This window comes from Dasypus novemcinctus, chromosome 4 (genome assembly GCF_030445035.2).
Source record: "Dasypus novemcinctus isolate mDasNov1 chromosome 4, mDasNov1.1.hap2, whole genome shotgun sequence".
Taxonomy (NCBI): Eukaryota; Metazoa; Chordata; class Mammalia; order Cingulata; family Dasypodidae; genus Dasypus; species Dasypus novemcinctus.
The window spans coordinates 11930409-11953349 of NC_080676.1; the positions used below are offsets into that span (position 1 = coordinate 11930409).

At 41.2% G+C, this 22941-nt stretch overlaps 1 protein-coding gene and 1 pseudogene across 2 annotated transcripts in view; one reads left to right on the top strand and one right to left on the bottom strand.

Moving 5' to 3' along the window:
* The window catches only part of SLC9A9 (solute carrier family 9 member A9), a 615414-nt gene that overhangs the window by 83737 nt on the left and 508736 nt on the right, over nt 1-22941 (bottom strand). The gene's annotated exons all lie outside the window — the stretch shown is intronic.
* Nucleotides 17981-19050, top strand: LOC139438748 (geranylgeranyl transferase type-2 subunit beta pseudogene; annotated as a pseudogene).

Sequence of the window (22941 nt, forward strand, 5' to 3'; positions counted from 1 at the left end):
CATTCATAAATGGCTTGAAATACAAAGGAGGACAGGAGAGTCATTGTAGGTCAGGGCTGCAAAATGCAAATTTAGATTGAAGAAGGAGTTATTGGAGGATACCCCAAAATAGTCATTGTTGGGTGTTTGTGAATTTTGACACAATTAGGAGGAGGTGATGTGTGCTGCTTTCTATGGCATTATGTGTAGAGAATCTGTGGCAAGGTGCTTGGGAAGAGATGTGGAGAGGAATAACAGTAGCTTCAGACTCCAGTTTGAGAATTAAACTTCCTAAGCAATTTCTGAACCCTGCTCAAGTAAATGGAAAATATATTCCTCTACCAAAATGACTCCAATAAGCAAATACAAAAAAGGGTGCTATATGGGTTTTAGGGATTGAAACCTTTCACTGTGATGTGATTTACTAAATATATAAAAATTAGAACATTAATTGATCGTGTTTTTTTGATAGTGCTTACTGACATGGACAGGGGTGGATCCAGATTTCATGGGACCTGAAGATTACCTGATTGGGAGGACTCTTCTTAACAAAAATAAAATAAAATAAGCACAGGCCCCTGAGAAGGGGCCCATGCAAGTGAAGGGCCATGAAACCCGAGCTTCATTAATCTCGGGAATCCACCTCTGGATGTGGACCAGTGTCATGAGAGCCCCTTGGCGGGAGTGAGCCGTGAAAGTCGAGACCATTCTATACCACAAGGCACTAGACACAGAACATGGCTTCTGTCCTATAGCTACTTCAACCAGGCACAGGTAAATGTGTAAACCACGGTTCTAAATTTCCTAGTCTAGTGAGCATATTTGGGTTCTTTGCTGCCCATGATAGGAGCTTTTTTGTGGACCCCTTACAGAATGGACTTCTTAGTGTAACAAACTCCAGAATTTCTGCTTCCTTATGTCCAGTAGGCCTTTATCTAGAACTTTCGGAGCTGGAAGGTTCCTCAAGGGACCATTTATAGAGCTTACTGTAGACATGTTCCTGTTGATTATTGGTCTACCTTAGATTGATTTTTATTTTTTTGAATGTTTTTCTTTTTTAAAATATATTTTATTTTTTTAAAGATACTTAAATTACATAAATGTTACATATCCTTAGATTTAAAACACCCCACTCAATGCCACCATCTACGTAGCAAGTAGGGTATAAAGAAAATAACATTTGAAGCCAAATAGCTACCCAGAACTGGATTTGTCAAGATTTACTTGAGTGCTTGTTAAAAATCAGGCTCTTGTAGACACATACTCCTATGGATATGGCCAAGGAAACTGAAGATGAACTGTAGAAATTCCCACTGGGTGATCGATTTAATCACCAGGTTGGGTAAGGTGTGACTGGAACATGTTCAAGTTCAGACATGTGTGGCATACACACATACACGCACGAATTCAGACTCGTACACACTCATAAAAATGTGTCTCTTCCTGAAAAGGTTATTCCTTCTTTGTGTCTTATCTGTCTGTGAACAAATTGTCAAAACAATCTTCGAATGCTAGATAATATAATCTTCAGATGCTGGTAATATAAAAATGACTGTAATAATAGACGTGATGCCATTACCATCCTTGGTGCCAGTACTTTTACTGTTTCTCAAATCTGCAACTATCCTATTTTCTAGTCTTTATTCCTTTATTCACTGAAATGACTGATAAGGGCAGTTTGGATGCCCAGAGAAGGAGATAATGGGTTTGACCTTAATAGATGGTTTGACCGTGCAGTGTATCCCATAGACTTAAACTAAAAGAAGCGATGGATGTGTTTTCCCTTGCTTCTCTTCCTCTTTATTGTGTAGGCAACTAATTGCATGTGATCACGCACATGCAAGTATGTGTGTGACAGGATATGTTAAATTTCTTTTGATTTTTTTTTTTCCAGTGTGCATGGTGGCAAGAGCAGGAGGGATTTCTTAAACTTCTTTCTTCTTTCTAGGCAATGTGTGGGAGTAGAAGGTGAGAATGAGCCAATTCTCAGAATAAGGTGTTTGACCAAGATGCAAAGAGGGAAGGAAAGTAATTTTCAATTGCTTGGAAAGAACTACCACAAGTGGTAGTCGATCAAACCAATGATATGGCTTCATAAAGTGGTCTTGGAGTCAACAAGAAAAAACTATGGAAAACAAATTGCAGGAGTCCCTGTTGTGTCTCCCAAAATGATGTAAGGGGTCTGCTGGAACTTGGAGCGCTGGGTAGGTGGCATATCTATCACTGATTCTTCTGATGATGTCAAAGATGATTCATTGTTATGCATAAAAAGAAGCACATTTGTCTGTTGTTCATATGGTAGAAATGACAAAGGATACTGTAAGCATGGTTCTAGGTCCCATGAGTTCCCATACAAAGAGTCTCTGTCTGCCCTGGCCAAGGCGTTGAGCTGACTACCTGAGCAATATTCTAGCTACGCCATCAGCAGGATGTAGTGATCAATGGGTTGAACAGCTTGCAAGTCATGGCTGAAAGAATGGCTTACCCATCAAAACCATGTAATGCCCAGAATAATTATGACTTTAGCTTTTGGCTGGAAATTAGTCAAATGAAAGATTATTTACAAAGGGAACAGCAGGGAGAAGAATCATGTAAATTAGGTTCATTAAATGGACAGATTCACTCACAGTTCATTTTGGGATAATTTATGTCAGTTTTCTCTGATGTCATCTGTTCAGGTTAATAATTAGTCATGTTTATTATTAACTGATGGAGGTTGTTCTGTGTAATGACAAAAGGAGGCATATTAGTTGCGAAAGCTCCTGTGAATATCGAGTTTTCAATATGGGTACAATGGTTTATTTGCAAAACGCAACTCTTATTTTCCCAACAAATTCAATATCCTGATGCATTTAGCACTCTATTCTCAGGAGGATTTGCAGAAGAATATTTTTCTCTTTACTAGTGTAGAAACAGTCAAGACCAAGAGAGAATAGGGTAAAATATTCATTCTACATCTATAGCACTTTCTGTTTAGAACTAAAGAGAATATTTTCAAGTACACTAAGCGATGTCTCTTTCGTAGGCTAAGTTACAGCTCTCTTGAGAAATATGATGATGCCATTTACAAGATTTTATGAATAGAAAATCAACTTTAAACTCTGTTTTACAACTTCATGTATGTAAGAAATGTAAGGCAGGTATCTAAGAAGGTAAGACATTGCTCTATTTAGACTTTTTGAAATTCCTGCTATAGCTTGCTCTCCTTTATGTGTCTCAGTTCTGTTTAATTTAGTGGCTCTGACCTTGAGAAGGTAATAAGAATGATGCCCACTCTTAATGTTCTTTCTCTTTAAAAACACAAAATGCTTCCCGGCAGGTAATTGTTCTTTTTTTAAAATTACTTGACCTCATACAGTATTTTACACTTACATCATTTCCCCATTTATAATTCTTTCTTGTTTCAGTGTGTTAAAAGTTAGTGTTATGCAGTCCTTTTTAAAAATTCAACCAAATAATGACAATCATAACATTCTGAACTATTTATCCTGACTATAAATTCTGCAGGTAGTAAAGTTCTGAGAGATGATTTCCAAAACAACTGGATGAGGGAGAGAACATTGGGAATAACTCCTTGAGCTTTGTGTTTGTGTACCAGAATGGAGGCAACACTGAAGTGGGAACACTGGATGTGGATCAGGTTTGGGCGGAGAGTCATGGTTTTGGTTTTGGACATATTGGCTGTCAGCTGTCTTCAGGCATACAGGTGGAGATAATAAATAAATTGCATTTATGCATCTATAGACAGAAGTATAAATTTGTGACTCATGTTATTTGAATCCAACAGTATAGATGGAATCACTTAGGGATAGAGAACAGAGAAGAGGGCCTTGGATAAAACCTTAACACTAGCACTTAATGGACAAAGGGAGATAAGCTGAGAATGAATGACCAAAGAAGTAGGAGGAAACTGACTATTGGGTCAGGGAAGACAAGGGAAAAGAGTATTGCAAGAAGGAGGAAGCACTCAATAGTATTGCAAGTTGTTAAAAAGATATTTCAGAAGAGAACTGAAAAATGTCCATCTAGTTTAGAGGAATGGAGGCTGTTGTTAATCTAATAAGCTGTTTTAGTAAAGCGGTTGAGGTGGAAGATGGATGTAAGTGGATTGAGGACTGAGTGAGAGGAGAGGAAATGGAGACAGTGAGTATGGTGAAATTTCTGGGAAGTTTTGACTGTGTAAGAAAGAGATAGAAAATTATAGGTCAAGGGTTGTCAGGTGAATGGAAGCTTTTATTTATGCCATTGTTGTTAAATAGTTAAGATTTAAAAATTTTAAAAGCCAATTCAAAGGTCCTAGTTGAGAAGGAATAGTTGACTATATAAGAGCAAGAGTATGGGAGGGGATGTGACTCAAAGGACAGATGAAGAGATTTGAAGGAAAAGAAGAGCGTAGAAGTAGACTGTTTTTAATGTTTTATGGCTTAATGGGAGAAGTCACCATCTAATGGCTTCCATATTCTCTGCAAAGTGGGAGGTAAGGTCCTTGTTTTTTTTTTTTTGTTGTTGTTTTTTTAAAGATTTATTTATTTATTTAATTCTCCCCCCCCTCCCCTGGTTGTCTGTTCTCTGTGTCTATTTGCTGCGTCTTGTTTCTTTGTCCGCTTCTGTTGTCAGCGGCACGGGAAGTGTGGGCGGCGCCATTCCTGGGCAGGCTGCACTTTCTTTTATGCTGGGCGGCTCTCCTTGCGCGTGGGGCTCCCCTACGTGGGGGACACCCCTGCGTGGCAGGGCACTCCTTGCGTGCATCAGCACTGCGGACGGGCCAGCTCCACATGGGTCAAAGAGGCTCGGGGTTTGAACCGTGGACCTCCCATGTGGTAGACGGACGCCCTAACCACTGGGCCAAGTCCGTTTCCCCAGTAAGGTCCTTGTTGAGAGTAAGGCAGAGGTTGTAGGGTTCACGGTTTGAAGGAAGTAGAGAAAGGTATGAGAAAGTAATTGAGAGAAGCTGTGAAGGTCCTGACCTGCGGGACACTAACGAGGGCTCGGAGACCTGCTAAGGAGGAATGGTGGGACAAGAGACACGAAGAATGACAACAAGACAGGGTTCTGATCAAGCTGCAAAATTTTATTGAGGGAACAAAGCATATATACTCTTGGGAAGGGGAGGGACGGTGGATAGGGAGAGGTGGTGGTTAGGGATTGGCTGTCGCTGTTGCTGGGGTAAGTGGCAGGGTTCAGGGATTGGTGGCTGCTGTTGCTGGGGTGGAAGGCAGTGGCGGGAAACAGAGAACAAATGAGCAAGGAGGAAGAAGAACAAGGAAGTGGGCTCTGCTCTGGCGGCCATGTTACTGGCATTGCTGAACTCAGTGTATGCTCGTATTGACTGCTCCCAACAAGAAGCAGATTTGGCTCAACTCATAGAGCATCCTCCTACCAGGGTTCAAACCCAGGGCCTCCTGACTCATGTGGTGCTGATGCGTGCACAGTGCTGATGCGTGCAAGGAGTGCCCTGCCACACAGGGGTGTCCCCCACGTAGGGGAGCCCCAAGCGCAAGGAGTGCGCCCTGCAAGGAGAGCTGCCCCACGTGAAATAAGTGCAGCCTGCCCAGGAGTGGTGCCACACACACAGAGCACTGACGCAGCAAGATGATGCAACGAAAAAGAGACACAGATTCCCAGCGTCGCTGACAAGAATACAAGCAGACACAGAAGAACACACAGCGAATGGACACAGAGCAGACAACTGGGGGGTGGGGGTGTGGAAGGAGAGAGAAAGGAATAAAAAAATAATTTTTAAAAAAAGTAATTGAGGTGAAAATGACCAGAGAAGTTAAATTGGATAGGTAATTGGGCAGTACTGGTGGTCCATTTGAAGATAGTGATCAAGGAATTATAAGGGAACCAGTTCACTGGTGTATAACTCTCTCCAACAGGGCTCAGCTACTCAGATCCAGGATCCCCCAAAGCACGGAGCTGGGTTCATCATTGGTTTGGGTTTTGCCAGATGGGTGTACCAAAAAGATAATGGACTAAGGAATTTGGAGTGTATATAAGAGTGTTATTGAAATGACAGAGCATGGAATGCAAACTGGGGAAGTAGAAAGGATATGTATGAAGAAAGGATACAGTTAGTGACCTGGAGTCTTATCAGTCCAAGAAGGGTCTCATCTATTCATATGCCACCCTTAATAGAGCTTGTTTATAGAAGGGAAAAATGTCTTGTTTAAAAGTTATAAATCTTTAAAATCACTTAATATAAATAATTTTTTCTTGATGAAGCTAAAGGGCAAGAGAGAACGAAGTCCAATTTTAATAACTCTCCCAAATCTGTAGGAGGCCCCAAGCAGTGACCAAACAAATTCCAAAAACAAGCCCAAGCTTGTTTATCTCAACACATATTTCTCCCTATGTACCAGATGAAACTCTCAGCATAATGAACTTGCAAAAAAACACTCTGCCCTTTTCATTTGGCTAAGGATAAGTAACAATCATTGTGACAAAGAACTTATAGTAAAGATAAGGGAAAAATGGAGGAAGAAGATGAAAACCATAGCTGTACTGAAAGAAGGACCATATTTAATTTTCCTATTATTCTCAGCAAAATAAATACTAACCTAAATGCTAGAGAAAGCTGATTCTTGAGGTTGCAAAAAACAAACTTCAAAATAATCATTCTAAGGTCTCATTTCTTTTTAGCATAATGTGGCCTTTTTATATTGTGGTTTTTTTTTTACAACTTTTGGATAAAATGAAAAGGGAAATAAGTAAAACACTATGTACAAAAGCCCCAGGATGTGTTTTAGTCTTCCATTTTGCTGAGCCTCAGTTTCCTCCTCCGTGAAAGAAGAGAAACGTCACCTGCTTTGTGCTTTAACAAAAAGCCTTCCATATTTATCACCCTTCTTACTCTCATCAACAAATTATTTTATTGACCCAGGATAGCTATCTTTCCAACCCTTTCTTCCAATACTGGCTATATATTTTATTGATAACTGTCTTGAAATGATTGCTCTCAAACTAAGATGATGGAGGGGATCCAGTTAGGAAAAATGTCTGTGAGATGATAGTTGATTTCAAGAGACTCTTGGAAAAGATGGGTTCATGCTTGTTGGGAGCGAGGTAAGATCGCTTGTGTTGCTTCTATCAGAAATGAAATAAAAGAGGGTCATGTTGGAAGGTGGATGAGAAGTTAAGCAGCTAAATAAATGATTCCATTTATTTCTTTCATTTTCACATACATTTCCTGGAATTGAATCACAGGAAGTTAATATGGCAATTATTTACTTTTTGGGAGCCTAAGAAAGCACCTTTATTTACTACATGCCATCGAACAGGGCTATTGCATTTTGTCCCGTTTTTAAGGATAAAAACATGACAAATGCACCACATTTCTAAAAAAATGGACTTCAAGTGTGTAACAGAGAGACAGGTATCTGGCAAGAATATATACTCCTTTCTATATAAGTGGTTTTTGTTTGGCCAATAAGAGGCCAAATTTTTGTGGAATCGTTTGTTAGAGTGCTTCCATTGTGGTTTTGGTTGAAAGCTTAAATAAAGATAAAAGTCTGAAAAGTGAGCTCCAATTTCCATGCCTGTTTAAAAAATTGGAAAATTCCATACATATGGGAATCATTGTTAAATCTTCAAAGGTTCCTGACTGCTTTGTGTCTGGGAAGATGCTCTCGTTAAAGGACAGGTTGGGGCAGAGCATTCCTTTTATGTACAGATGAGGAAACTGGGGCTTGGAGGGACCAACTCAAGCTCCCATGGCCAGCAAAGCTGGGGTAAAAACCACAGCTTCTGACTCCTAATCTCGCTGCTCTGTGACCTCTGGGGCTCAAAGGCATGCTCTCTCATATGATTTCTGATTTAGCTGGAAAATATCCGACTTTTGATCATAATGAACACTCCACTCACGCAAATAATAGAAGCTTGCATATCATGCTTTTTAATAATGGTAGATGAATAGGCAGCTTATTTTCCTGGCCAGATGGGATTGCCCAAGGCCTGTGCTCATGGGAGCAGGAGGAAGCCAGCTGCCCTGGATCTCTGTGATTGTGGCCGGGGGTATCTGTCCCCTTTCTCCTTTCTGTTCCTCTCCCCACCGGCCCCCCAGGTGGGAGAGACAGGAGCAGTGCTCACGGAATAGTCCCACCTCTGTGTGCTTATCCCTAGTGAGAGACACTGGCAAGCCACGATGGCATTTTGGACCACTGTTGAGCTGTAAAAAGGTTATTTTGCCTGAAAAGCCCATAGCTGGGCTTAAAGGTGTGTACTAAAGAGGAGATGGGCCCCGATAACCTTTTTTGCTCTTGTAGCGGCAGGTGCTGACCCATCCTGCAAGGTCGGTATAATTATCATCACCTCCATTTTACAGACTAGGAAATCAAGGTTCAGAGCCCTCAAGGAACATTTCCCAGAGTCACACGGCTAGTAAGTGGCAATGCTCTGAACCTAGCTTTTGGACTCACCCACCATGCTGCTCTAGGCTAATGAGTTTGTACTTGAATTGGTAGGATGTGGTACGTCAGTGTTGTATTCATAATATACGTTAACCTGAAGGATAAGCTAAGTGAAGTCCACAAATAGAGAGAGTCAATGAGGCTGAATTAGCCCAAGATTTTGAAATAAGTGTTCTGCCTCTTTTTGAGCAGGACGTTAGTTGCAGAGCATTGCCCTATGAGGGAGCAGCTCACAGAGGAAAAATGAGGTCACTCAGAGGTCTATAGAGTGCCACCTGTGAGGCAAGACTGGGTGAGTGGCTTGTTTGTTCCGGAGAATGGGCCCAGCAAGAATATGGAGCAGGTTCATATAAACAGGTTCTGCTGGGTGGAGACCATCTCACTCTTCTCCTCCCACAAGCATCTTTTGCCTGCCCTAGTTCTGTGACTGGCACAAGCTGACTCGGTCATGAGGGCCGGAACCCTGCAGCCACCCAGGAACACTGCTCTTCCCCTTACCACTCACCTGCCTCACCTTCTTCTCCAGAGCCCCAGTGCTCCCATGTGCAGCATCAGAGTCTGTGGATCTGGGCTCAGAGGTTTTTCTGGCTCTGTCTCTGTCCTTTCCATTTTCCAATGCAACTGCCATCATTTAGGCCCTCGTGACTTCTCCCTAATCAATGCTGTGAGATCAATCTTTCTGAAACAAGACTGTGTCACTCCTGTTCCTAGCAATCACCCAATTTCCCATTATCTACCAAATCAAGTTCAGACACCTTCACCTGATCCTCAAAATCTTTACAGATTTCCTTAGATATAGCTCTTTGGTCCCTTGGTCTCTAACATCCAATCCTAAATGTGCCATGGTGCATGCTTACTTTATCCCGACCACTTATAATGCTTTTCCACATCCTCACCTTGACCTTTGCTTCACTTAGAAAAAAATTAATAAACATATCTTGGGTGTGTTTGGTACCTACTAGTTTTCAAAGTGGTTTCATATACCTAATTCCATTTGAAGATTATAGATAATATGCAGGGCAGATAGGATTATACTAATTTTATAAATCAGAAAGTAAAGGGTCAGAACAGGCCAGTAGCGTCCCTGGAATTCCACAGCGGGAGTTGAGGCAGTTCTCGTGGTCAGATCTTCTAACCTGGCGCTTTGCCCCACACTCCACGTGGCTTTGCCCTCTCCTCTCCTCTGGCTCCCTCTGATTTCTACTTGTCTAATTCTACTGTTTTCCCAAAGCCCGGCTTCACATCCACCAACTCCAGGGACTCCTCCAAAATAACCCCAGGTAAACTGATGTCTCTCTCTTCTCTGAACTCTTCTAGCTGCTTGTTCAACTTGCCTGGCACCTAAAGCAATTAGGTAAAATGACTTAAGGGTTCTTGGATGAGGGTTTGAGGCCTACATAGATGAAGGTGACAAAACATTTTTGATCATGACCCCATTAAGAGACACATTTTATATCACAACCCCAGTTTATACACATATGTGCACACACACCTGAAATAAGTTTCATAAAATTGTATTTACTTCTGATGCTGCAAGGAGCTGTTCTATTTTCTCTCATTGGCTTTCATTTATTAAAAAGTGGTTAACCCTGTTGATATATAAATGTGATTGTGGCTGAAAGGGATAGTCTAGGGAGGTTAATGTTAATTGAGAGACAGCTAGAGGATAATCTAAGGAATGTATAATACAGAGATTTTTTGGTGGTAGATAACGATTGTGGTTAATAATACAAGAATGTTCCTCTATTACAAAGTATTAAAAATATGGTGATATATGGGGAAAATACAACTAATGTAATTTATAGACTATAGAGAACAGTAATGTTGTAATCATTTTTTGCAAAGGCAAAGAAGGTATTGTACCGATGCTAAAGGTAAAAAAAAAAAAAAAGGAACACAGGATTTAGTTTTCTGAGATGTGAAAATGATTTTTTTAAAAAAATTTTCTTCATTAACAAGGAGACTTTGGTCATGTCATTTAACCATTATGTGCTCTTTTAGTCATCTTTTGGCACACTGGGAAAACAATTCAATTTGTTTTTAGGATTCAATAACACAAATGTGCCCGGACAGGATTTTTGGAAGTAATCTTTCCATAAAATGTTAAGCCACCTTTTGTCTGTTATTTTATTTTTTGAAGATGAAATAAAGTTTGAAAAAGAAGAAAAAAAAGTGCTGATTAGAAACCCACTAAATTGATTTTAAGAACCACTAATGAGTCCTGATCAGCTGTTTGAAAAACTCTGGTTTACATATATTATCTGTCTTTTCTAAATGGCCTAGAAACATTTTTAAAGATTTGCAAAACCCTGAGCGAAAGAGAGAGGCGAGTTCATCATGGATTTATTTTGTAGTTCCCAACAGAAACACAGACAGCTTTTACAATGGCCAGGTCAGGAAGAAAGGGCCTCAAGCTGGAGAACATCAGCTTCTACTTGCTGGAAGGTCAAGAATAGAGATACTTGTTTTTTTAAAAATTATTATTATTTATTTATTTTTTCCCTATCCCTGACCTTTGTTTGCACTCGCTGTTTGCTCTCTGTGCCTGTTTGCTTTGTGCTTGTCTTCTCTTTAGGAGGCACCAGGAACCAAACCTGGGACCTCCCATGTGCGAGGTGACTTGAGTTACCTCAGCTCTCTGCTCTTTTTGCATCTCTCATTATCTTTCCTCTTTGTGTCTCCTTGTTGTGTCATCTTGTTGCATCAGCTCATGGTACCTGTCCATCGTGCCAGCTCCCTGTCTTGCTTGTCTTCTCCAGGACACGTCAGGAACTAAACCTGGGACCTCCCATGTGGTAGGTAGGAGCTCAGTCGCTTGAGCTACATCTGCTTCCCCAAGGATAAGGATTTTTTTTTTTTAAGATTTATTTTTTGTTTATTTCTCTCCCCTTCTCTCCTCCCCCAGTTGTCTGCTCTTTCTGTCCATTCCCTGTGTGTTCTTCTGTGACGGCTTCTATCCTTATCAGCGGCACCAGGAATCTGTGTTTCTTTTTGTTGTGTCATTTTGCTGCATCTGCTCTCCGTGTGTGCTGTGCCATTCCTGGGCAGGCTGCACTTTCTTTTGCGCTGGGTGGCTCTCCTTATGGGGTGCACTCCTAGCGTGGGACTCCCCTACATGGGGACACCCCTGCGTGGCACGGCACTCCTTGCACTCATCAGCACTGCGCATGGGCCAGCTCCACACAGGTCAAGGAGGCCCGGGGTTTGAACCGTGGACCTCCCATGTGGTAGACGGACGCCCTATCCATTGGGCCAAGTCTGCTTCCCGGATAAGGATTCTTAAAGGGCTAATTGATCAGCAGAGACCAGCCATTCCACATGGGGACATTTTCAAGAGTGGGATTTGTGGGAGCCAGAGATCTGGGAGGATGCTTTCTCAACAAGGCATGTTTGTAGACTGAGAGGAGACCTCCATGCTCAGAACATTCTTGAATATAGTAGGAAATCAGCGCAAATTTAAAAATAATAAAAAGGTAATAAAATTCTTTGTTTATATCTGCATAGTGAGTCTGAGGGCCTTCAGCCTATAAACCTGTCACTGAATTTAGTAGCATTTCAGCTTTATGAAGCACTCGATGTTTGCAAAGTGCTTGTACAATTACCAATTACCATGATGTTCATCTCCTGAACATTTATTTCTGTTCAAAGACAGCCCGAGGGCTGTGGATGAAGTGTAAAAGAAAAAAAAGTGGACAAAAACTGGTCAAACTAGTGAAAGGCCCACCTTAGGCCTGGAGCTGTTGGACATGAGGGGTGCCTGCTTATGGGTGCCCGGAGACCCCGCTCTCCCTGAGCCCCCCGAGTCTGCAGTGCACGCAGTGGGCCTTGGCTCCTCACCAGGGCTGGCCGGCTGCTCTTGGGAGTTCCAGGAGTGCTTCTGTGTCCACCTGAAGCAGCAGAGGGAAAGACAAAGGGCTTGGCACCTGCTGGAGTCTGCAGCCCTGGGGAATATGAGGGAGGGGGTGTCTGAGGTTGCTGGGAAAGGGTAAGGAGGAAAGGGATAAAGCAGTGACTTTTTCCTGCTAGCTATTCAGCCAGTGATAAAAGATCAGAGACAGATTTGCTGAGCAGCCTGGCTGAGCAAGAAATCAGTTCTGGCCATGTTTACAGGCAACAGGTCAGCCACACCTAACAAATTCCGGGATTTCAAGGAATTCCAAGGAAATGGCTTCAAGGGATGCTGAAGGCACTGGTTTGGGGAAGTGTCTGTTTGCTTTGGAAAAAGGCTGGCTCTCCTGTGCTTCTTCCCCCCCATTTAGAAGCCCACTGTGCCAGCTACCAAGGCAAGGAGCTGCCTCAGGAGGCTGAGAACCTGGCCTGAGGCCTGGAGGCCTTCTAGTTTGTTTAGGAAGAAAAAGCAGTTTTTTCCTTTTGAAATTGAATTTTAATTCAATCATTTTCTGTTGCATTTGTTAAAATCTGTCAGAAATTCTCTCATTTCTGACCTTGGGTAGCTAAGTGGTATACCAGAAGCTGAGCTGAGAGACCTACTCGGCTTCATAACTAGAAACGTCCTGGTAGATCCTGACGATTGCATCATGGGGACATTTTTGTTAGTGAAAATTTAAGAATCAATCTCAATGAAAATACATTTACACTTTAGCACATTTCTAGTTTGGAACACATATTGAGTGTTCCAAAATATCTTTCAAATTAGAGTGAGAACCTTCCTGTCCTCATTCTTTTTTCTCATGTTGAAAACCAGTGGGTGTTTTCTGGAGCAACTGCCCAGTGTCATTTTTAGTTTCTTGTTCTCCCTGTCACTCTCCCGTTTACCTTTCCCACAGCCACGCATTATCTTCATCATGACAGACTGGACTGTGCAACTCTGTGCTTAGAAGGCTCGGCTCCACCGCCAATAAAGTCAAGGCCGTCGTCTTGACTAGGCGCCTGTGGCCCCGCTCACTCTGCCTTCACTGTAACTCTCCAGTGTCCCCCCCAATTACAGTCACACTTAAACTTTCTCCATATTCCAAAAACCCGATGCCTGGTTTACTCCTTTGCCTGAGCTGTTTGCATTGCCAGAAGGTCCTTCACACCCTCAGCTCTGCTCCTTACAGATCCTTATACTTTTCTCACCCAGAGCCAAGGCTACTCCTTTGTGGCTCCCGCCATTCTCCAAATCTGGCAGTTTGGCCACGGTGTCCTCTGGCTTCCCGAACACTCTTGGCTCACAGCTTTAAGACAGTCCTAGTGTACCAGTGACTGGGATCATGGCCCCACCAGGAAGCTGGCATCTTGGGGCAACCACCATTTTGTATTTATCTCTGTAGTTTCAGAAGACGCCAAAACATATACATATATTTTGTCTAGGGGAGAAATATTTAAACCAAATCCAGTTAAAGAGATTGAAGAATATTTAACCAGAGTACTTATTATTATTATTTTTTTTCCTGGGGAAAGAAATATAACTAAGCTCAATTCTGGAAGCATTAAGTGTGTAGAGCATGGTAGGTATCTGATAAACGACTGTCATGCGGAGGAATCAGATAGAAAGGTAGAAAAAGAGCTGTGACACATTGCGACATGCTCAGACACAAATAAAAAAAATATAAAATGAATACCAATGAGAGAGAATTCCAATTACACTAGGCATTGGGAATAAGAGTTTCATCCCTTGCTTCAGAGGCTTACTCCATTGTTCCCTGGAGAACACCACCTTTCTTGAATTCTTTCGTCTAATTCTGTGCCTTTCCAGCACATTTGTTCAGGCTTCTTTCATCTATTCATGCCTCACTTGCCATGGGACCTTCCCCCGTGTTATTCTCTCTTCTCAGAATGCTCTCCCTTCCTTCTCATTATTCAATTTCATGTTACAAAATCCCAGTATCTCCATGGACTCTTTCCCATGTGACTGGAGGAATAGTACGTATTTATTTCCCAGACAAATAAATAAGCACAGTGCACTTATCTCTTCGCACACTCTTATTTATGAGCTGGTTTGACACATGTTCAGAATATATCACCACCATCTACCTTGTGAAGCAAACTTTAATTAGGGCAGGGCCGTGCCTGCCCAGCGCTTGCTGTGTGGTGTGTGCTGCAGCTTCACCTGCAGACAAGTGCTGAAGGATGCAGTCCCAAGACAGATCCAGGTCCCTGTCGTGCTGTGCCTGGTGATAATATGTGAGACTGTCAGCCACCCGTGCTGATAATGTGTCTCTGGTAGCTCATGAATTTGTTGGCAGCCTGCAAATACTTTGGCTCCTACAGTTGGGAAGGAGTAAGCAAGTTGCAATGAAGAAAATTTAAACAAAATACTCTTTTTCCCATGGAGAAGAAATATTAAAACTAAATTCAATACTGGCAACATCAAGATAATACGCGTGTTTTTGTACGTCTTAACATATTTTTCCTTTTCCTTTTTTAAAAAGTAAAATGATTCAATACCAACCTAAAAATCTTCAAAATATAACACTACACGGCTAATGACAAAACCCCACAGCTTCACCTGAAAGGTGCAATTGAAAGATTTCCTTTATCACAGGAAGACACAAGAGGAATAATTATCATCAAAGACTTGCCTCGCTTCCATTGTGGAACAAAAAAATTGCTGCACTTCTCTATCAAGTCAAAATTGCTGTCTGTGGTGTAATTTCCAGAAAAATAACCATGGGATGATGGACTATAACTTAGAAAAATCATAAATGAATCAAATGCATGTGCAGAACAGGGGACACAAAAGAACTGCCTAATACCCAGCTACATCTATTTATTCAAGATCTAATACGAATTGCATATGATTTATCGCCTAAGTGAAACCTTTCGTTTATTAAGACTTTGTTATGGTAATGAAATATGGCTGTTGCAACTAAAATTATTGCAAGCATGTAAAATAATGGAAATTTTGGTCACTCAGCGATAATAAATGACTATGAATGAAGCTACTAAATGCATTCCATGATGACTTCTTTTAAGATATCAACAGGCAGTAATAATATTATTAGTGCTCACATATTCAGCACTATTCTAAATGCTTGAAATGAATTCATTTCATCTCCCAAACAATTCTAGGTGGTCCTATTTTTGCAGATGAGAGACTGAGGCATAGAGAGGTTAAATAACTTTCCTAGAATTACACTGCAAATAAATGGATGGGGCTACAAAAGCAAATCCATAAATCCTGATGGCTGAATAATACTTTCTGCTATTTGATAAAAACCAAGAGTGGTGTGTGTATGAGTATCTTTACAAAATAGGGGTAACATGACTGGCACTCCCTCATCCAGAAAGAAATCTCATGAGTGGGAAGAGGCATTCCTGTCCTAACAGCGGGTGATTGTGGTGAGGTGGTCTCTGGGCTATTCTAACAGGATGGAGATGCTTTGTTTGTGACTTATAAACGATTTTAATCTGTTACCGAGTAATAGAGACCTACTCTCCAGCTAGACAGTGTACCGTGTATGTGATAGTTAAGAAAATGGTCTTCAAGTACATATCTTCTAGAGATACACACTTAAGTATTTACAGGCGAACTGATAGGATGTCTGAAATTTACTTCAAAATAATCCCAGGATGGGTAGGAAAATGTAACAAGATTGTTAGTTGTTGCAGTTGAGTAATGGGTACATGGGGTTCATTCTAGTACAAAGAAGATTCCCCTTGAATCTAAACTCTGCTATTAGCTCTGTATCCTTAGAAAGTTATCTCCATTCTTACTCTCTAAACTGAGGATAATAAAATCATCTACATAGGACTATTGTGATGATTCAGTTAAAATAAAATAAAATTAAGGTGCCTGTTACAAAACACATAGGAGGTGGCACTCAAAAATGCTAATTATCATTATATCTGTAAAAGGAAAAATGTCAAGGTGTCTGCTTGCTTAAAATGAAACATTTGCTTCCTTGGTATGTGTGTTTTTAAGTATATTAATCTAGATTTTGTTTTAACAGTAAAAATTTTAAAAAAATTAAAAAAATAAGAAAAGGGGAAAAAAACAGGGGTATTCCTGAAAAAGCGTTTGTAAATCACAAATTTTAAAACAGAACTACTTTGAAATGTAAGAATATGTGACAATTTGTTCATGACTAGCATGATAGCTCAGGACAGTGGTTGGGACATGATTGGCTCTTGCTAAACGGGATAAATGAACAAATGAATGAAAATTAATGAGAAGCATCTAACACATTGGTTTGCACTGTAAAAGTACTCAACTGATGTCTTTTAAATTAGATTTAAAGGCATTTATTTTGTGAATCCAAGGGAAGGAGTCACCTGATTTTTTGATTATGTAAATCCAGATTTTCTTATTTGCTTAAAGTGAAGATGAAATGTAAGAAAATTCTCATTTAATAGAAATTTTATTAAAGCTTTTGCAGGGGCAAAAGCAAAACAAAGCAGAGATGCCAAAGCTCCTGCAGGATCCTAGGATCATCGCAGAAAACCCAATTATCATCTTGGGATCCAAGATGTTTCTGTTAACAGTGGGCGACCCCATCACATTCAGGCAACAATTCACAAAATCATACTTGCAGTCACTTGTCAGTACTACAGAAGGGTATTTTGTTTGTTTTATTTTGTTTTTTTTAATTAGAGAAGTTGTAGTTTTATAGAACAATCATATGTAAAATATAGGATTCCCATATTGCAATGTATTTAGGCATAGGATCTTGAGAAATCGGCATTGGTTAGCTATTTTAAATATGTTTTGGCTCTGAGAGGCAAATGAATGTGTTACCATCAGCAAGAAGCTGCTTTAATACCTAGCCAATTTTTTCTGTTGGATTCAGCCAAAGCAGAGGTTAGTATTTAACATTCCCCTTAAATAGAAGAAATCATGAAAGACCCAAATGAAGACCTGAACAAAATACAGCTCATATTTCCAGGGACTGTGAAATTCCCTTGCATTGGTTTCCACCAAAAAATCAGGGGAAGAGAGGGGTATGGGAAGCTGGTATTTTCTTTTCGTGAATTTTAATTTTGCTTTACTGAGGTGAAACTCTTAGCTTTCTACAAAATCTTTGTACATCAGGACCTATAAGGACAAGGACCACCAAAAGGCAAGATGAATTCCCAATGAATTAGCCAGGGACGGCAATGGCGGCTGCACTGCTGCCCTAGTACAAGCTTCACCTTCCATGCAGTCAGCTCCCAGGAGGCACGGTTACAATGCCAGGTGCACTCACATTTGGAGAGGCTGGCAGGGGATTTATTTAGAGAGAGCCATTTTAGAAAGATGGACTGCTTATGTTTGTTTCAAATATTTGCTCAGTAAAATTTGGGTGCTTTCTGAAATTGTGACATTACATGGTCACATTTTACAAGTGAGGGTAATTTCTCTTCCACTTGATTGTCATATATGGCTATCATGAAGAAACACTCCATTAAACACTGGTCATGCCAATGATTTAAGGGATTATTGGGTCATGACTCATTTCATTGAAACAAAAGAACAAGTTGGCATGGGGTCCCCCATGCCTACTTTATTCGCTGCTGGATCCCGGTGTTCTGTTATATTGTCTGGCACATAGTAGGCACTCAATAAAACGCCACTGAACTTAGGATGTCTTACTTATATCCTCTGCTATCCCTCCTGCTTGCTCCTGAAAAGTAAATTAAGCCCCAACCCCAGACTGGTGAATCTTTTGATGAGGCACTAATGAATTCGTCACACTGAAACTATAAATTGAGCTTTTTTCCCTCTCAGACATGGGAATGCCACAGAAGGATGCTGCTATCAAACTAGATGCACCTGACACCCTATTAGTGGAGCAACGTGCAGATTATATTGTAAACTATGGTTCAGAGGAAGATGCTTATGAATATTGTATGCCTGAGTATTTGAGAATGAGCATCATCTTATTGGGGTCTCATAGTAATGGATCTCATGGACAACTTCATCACATGGATAGAGAGGAAATCCTGACATTTATTAAGTCATGCCAACATGAGTGTGGTGGGATAAGTGCACGTATTGGACATGATCCTCCTCTTTTGTACCCTTTTAGTGCTGTCCAGATTCTTACTCTGTATGATAGTATTAGGGTTATTGATGTCAATAAAGTTACAGAATATGTTCAAAGTCTGCAAACAAAAGAAGATGGGTCTTTTGCTGGAGACATGTGGGGAGAAATTGACGCGAGATTTTCTTTCTGTGTTGACAAACTCTGGCTCTACTGGGAAGCAGCTCTTAATGTGGAAAAGGCAATTGATTCAGTTTTAGCCTGTGTGAACTTGGATGGTAGATTTGGTTGCAGACCAGGTTCTGAATCCCATGCTGGGCAGCTCTGTTGTTACACAGGATTCCTGTTTATTGCTTATCAGTTGCATCAAGTAAATGTTGATTTACTGGGTTGGTGGCTTTGTGAATGACAGTTACCATCAGGTGGACTCAATGGAAAGAGTGAAATTACCAGATATGTGCTGTTCATGATGGGTGTTGGCCTCCCTAAAGATAATTGGAAGGCTTCACTGGATTGATGGAGAGAAACTGTGTAGTTTCACTTTGGTATGTCAAGATGAAGGAACTTGGAGGATTTGCAGATAGGCCAGGAGATATGGTGGGTCACGTTCCTACTTTACTTGGAATTTCTGGACTTTCACTTTTGGAGGGAGAGCAGATTGAAGCTGTTGGTCCTCTTTTTGCATGCCTGAAGAAGTGCTTCAGGGGATGTTCAGTTTGAATTGGTGGGCTAGGGTCAATGATGCAAGCCTTGCTTAGTATGCTTTTGCCATTTTAACATTCTGTATTTGAAGTACTTATTAGGTTTTTATTTTTTATTTTTATTTATTTATTTTTACAATGAGACTTTGTATGTGGGAAGCCAGCGCTCAACTACTGAGCTACACCAGCTCCCCCGAGTAGGCTTTTTTTGTTTGTTTGCCTGTTTGTTTGTTTTGTTTTCAGGAGGTACTGGGGATTGAACCCAGAACCTCATACATGGGAAGGAGGTACTCAACCATTTGAGCTACATCCACTTCCCTTATCAGATTTTCAAATGACTACTCTAAATCCGTTACTATTTTGTATATAAGTTGTGTTTAATTGGTTTTAATAAATTATGTAAAACTATACATATTATTAACCAAAGCCTTTATTGTATATTTAGCATTAGGTTTTTCTTCTGAGATACTGTTATTATTCTGAGTACAATTTTTTTTGTCTACGCATGTGTATTTTTGCTCATATTTTCATCATAAAGCAAACTTATGTGGTAGTCTAACAACTCTTGGGACAGTTTAGAAGTTCTCCTTGATTCTTCTCCATGTTTTCCCTTCATACATTATCTAATGATAAGGTAAATTTTCATGTCAACAGAATGTTAACTGTTAAAAAAATAGAACACTCCAGACAACAAATTAAAAGGTGCACAAAAATAAACAGCTGCTATAACTGGGAAAACAAAACAAAGCAACAACTATAAAAAAACTATAAATTGCATGCCAGGCACACTTACAACAATAGCAAGACACATATATTAATTAATGCTACCAGAGCTCAGGGGATAGGTCACCTCACCCTGGGGAATGCTTGCTCTTTGCTGATTATGAATGCTGCCTCCAAGTTCATCAGTAACCCTGGATGTGCCTTTTCCCTCCTCTGGGCTCAGTTCCCTCATTTATAAAACGGGGATCACGGTGCTAACATTCCTTTTTTCCTTTGAGAGTTTCTCGCGAAGCAAATTCAAGTTTTTCACAAGGCCACAGTCCTACCCCAATAAATAATTCATGCATGCTTCAGCTAGTCAGAATAGGGGGAAACTGCAATGCAGTGATCATCATTTAAAATGGAAATTGCTGCTCACCATATTCATACCTCTGATTTAAAATAAGTGTGACTGAGTGGGATATAATAAATTCTGTCAAGTTTTTGGAGGGACCTTGTTTTTTCTTTCTTCCTTTTTTTTTTTTTAAAGACTAAATATTATTACATTTCCATCCTGGGTTCTGAGTATCATTTGGAATGACCCTGATGCTTGTGTTCGCTTTCCTAGAGTGGCACCCCAGCCTCCCACACTGCAGGCCAGGAACGTCTCCGGCACCTGCCACTTTCCTTGCTAGACTCTTCAAAATGGAAAACACAAGAGTCACAGCCTCCATGCAGCCTACCTTTGAATTTTGTTGGTAATGCAAACTGGGGGTACATCAGTGTGCTCTTCAGGGATGGGAAGGAAGTTTCCATCCATGTGGCTTTTGGTAATTCTTTCACTGTCTCAACTTGTCAACCCATTGTTATCTCTGTGCTTTCTTTACACTTATGTAAAACGTTGGCAACCACATGATATTTTCAGTTGATGTCAGCATATAGAAAATGCTAAAAATGATTTTAGGCTACCCTTTTTATTTTGGAAAAAGATCACTTTTATCTGCTGCCATTCACATTTATAGGACTCATATATGCACTTGCTTAAGGGGACAGATAAATGATAGAATGGAAAGAAACTCTAGGCAGCAGATTGCCCAGCAGAACCATTCGTTACCTATGAATGAGCATCATAAGATTCCCAATCTAGCTGTAACGCTGTGGTCCTAAGCAAATCATTTGATTCGATGTCATAAAACCTGAATAAGGGGGTATCCATTTCTGCTTCTAACCTCCTCTTTCTAAGAGGTTGTTTGCAAGGATGCTGTATGAATCTAAAATTTTGAATTTGGTACTAAAAAAATCAACACATGATTGGTGAGATAAGATGTTTTCAAAGTCACGGGGAGAGAGACTTCAAAGTCAGAGCCAGGGCTGTATGCAGCACATCAGGTGTACTAACAAGTCCAAGAAAGAACAGAGCAACCATAAAGAGGAAGTCAGCTGAGGCAGCAGGCATCTGCGGTTACGATGAGAGGCCCCATGTACAAGGGGAGAGACGCCGGGCAGGGGTAGGCGTCTGCCTGCGTTGTGTCTGTAGGGTGCCGAAGGGCAACCGGGGTGAAACCACTCTCCAATTTACCCCTCTGCTTTGCTCTGCTTTCAGACCTCCTTAGCAACCTGATCAAGCATTCATATGATGTTCTTGCCACCTCCATATCTTGAATGAGGGTGCCCTGGATAGAAAAGTTTTGTCTGCCTGATTCATCTGTTTATTCAAAATGAAGATTGCCTGAGCGCTCACGATATGCCAAGCACTGCTCTATGCCCTGGACGTACCACTGAAGGAAAGCAGACCCAAAGCCCTTGCCCCACAGAAAGCATATATCCTAGTTTGGGAATATATGTAAATACGTCAAAAGAAATAATTAAAGTTCGAAATATAATATGTCAGAGGTCATAAGTGTTATGGCAAAAAACAAAGTAGGGCAGGGGTGAGGGGTGCTCGTGTCGGGCTACCTTAAACAGGGAGCCAGGGAGGCCTCGCTGGCGAGGTCACTGCAAAAGGTGTGCGAGGGAGGCTGTGCCTGTCTGAGGGATGGCTGAGGAGGACAGGGTGGTCGGAGCAGAATGAGGAAGGGAGCAAGGGGCAGGGGAGGGGCCAGAGACGCCGGGGACCAGGCTGTGCCTTGGGGCTTCCCGTCTCTGGGAAAGCACGCTCCCCACTGGCTGCCGGTGATTTGGGAATCCGGTGTCTGGTTTACACGTCTGCCTCCTTCGAACCTGGCCAGAGTGAGTCCATCTCTCCAAGAACCACTCCTGGAGTCGATGGCATTCTTACCTTCCTGCACCTCGGAAGTCCAGGACACGACTCAGGACCTTGGGGACTCCTTCAGGATGGTGGTCTTGGGGTGACCAACCAGAACCCCTAACCTCGCTATCACCCCACAGATCTTCGACAGAGGCTGGAGATGCCAGCCCTGCACCACGTGACGTAAGGAGTCATAATTATTCATCGCTTTACTGGTGATTTTATGAACCTCTCGTGATACGGTGCTTTCCACGTAGAGTAAGGGATATCATTGCCATAGCATTGTCGATGATAAAGTTCATTTGAATACTTTATGATGCCTCATTTTCATGATGCAATTTTATGGACACAAATATTAAGCAGCTCCAATCCGCAGAATCAAGTTCTTTCAGCCTCATGACAATTTCTTTTTGGCCCAGGCTGAAAAGGTCACCTGACCCCAGAATGGGGGGAATCACCCATACACTGGGAACCATCACCTGGGTTCTAGGTGGACAATAGTGTGACCTTAAATACCAAGTGGACAAATTGTCTCTAAAAATACAGATACAGCAAGAGGTCCCACAGTTCAAAACTGGTTGGCTCTGGGTATAAATTCACAGCATGACTATGTAGAAAAACCCCATTGTCTAAGTGAAAATCTATTTTTGCAGTGATGACAGCACTGTAATTTCTAGAACGAACACATAGGAGGACAAATTACCATGGGAAAAGATATTACTGAGAGTGTAAATCTGCTTTCTCTTTTGCTAGTCTGTCCATGATCACATGGAAATAAATCCTTGGTGATAAGTGAGGAGAAAACTATGACATCATCTGAATTGAGTGTCACTGTTCTTAGCTAAAAATTAGGGTGGGCTCCTCCTTTCATTTCTTTGTTTCCAAATTATTTTTTCCACCCCCACCCCCTTTTCTTTATTTTCTTATTCCTCAGAGCACTGTATGAATTTGTACAAGAGCACCTTTTATCTCTTTTCTGCTTTACCATTTTCTTGCTG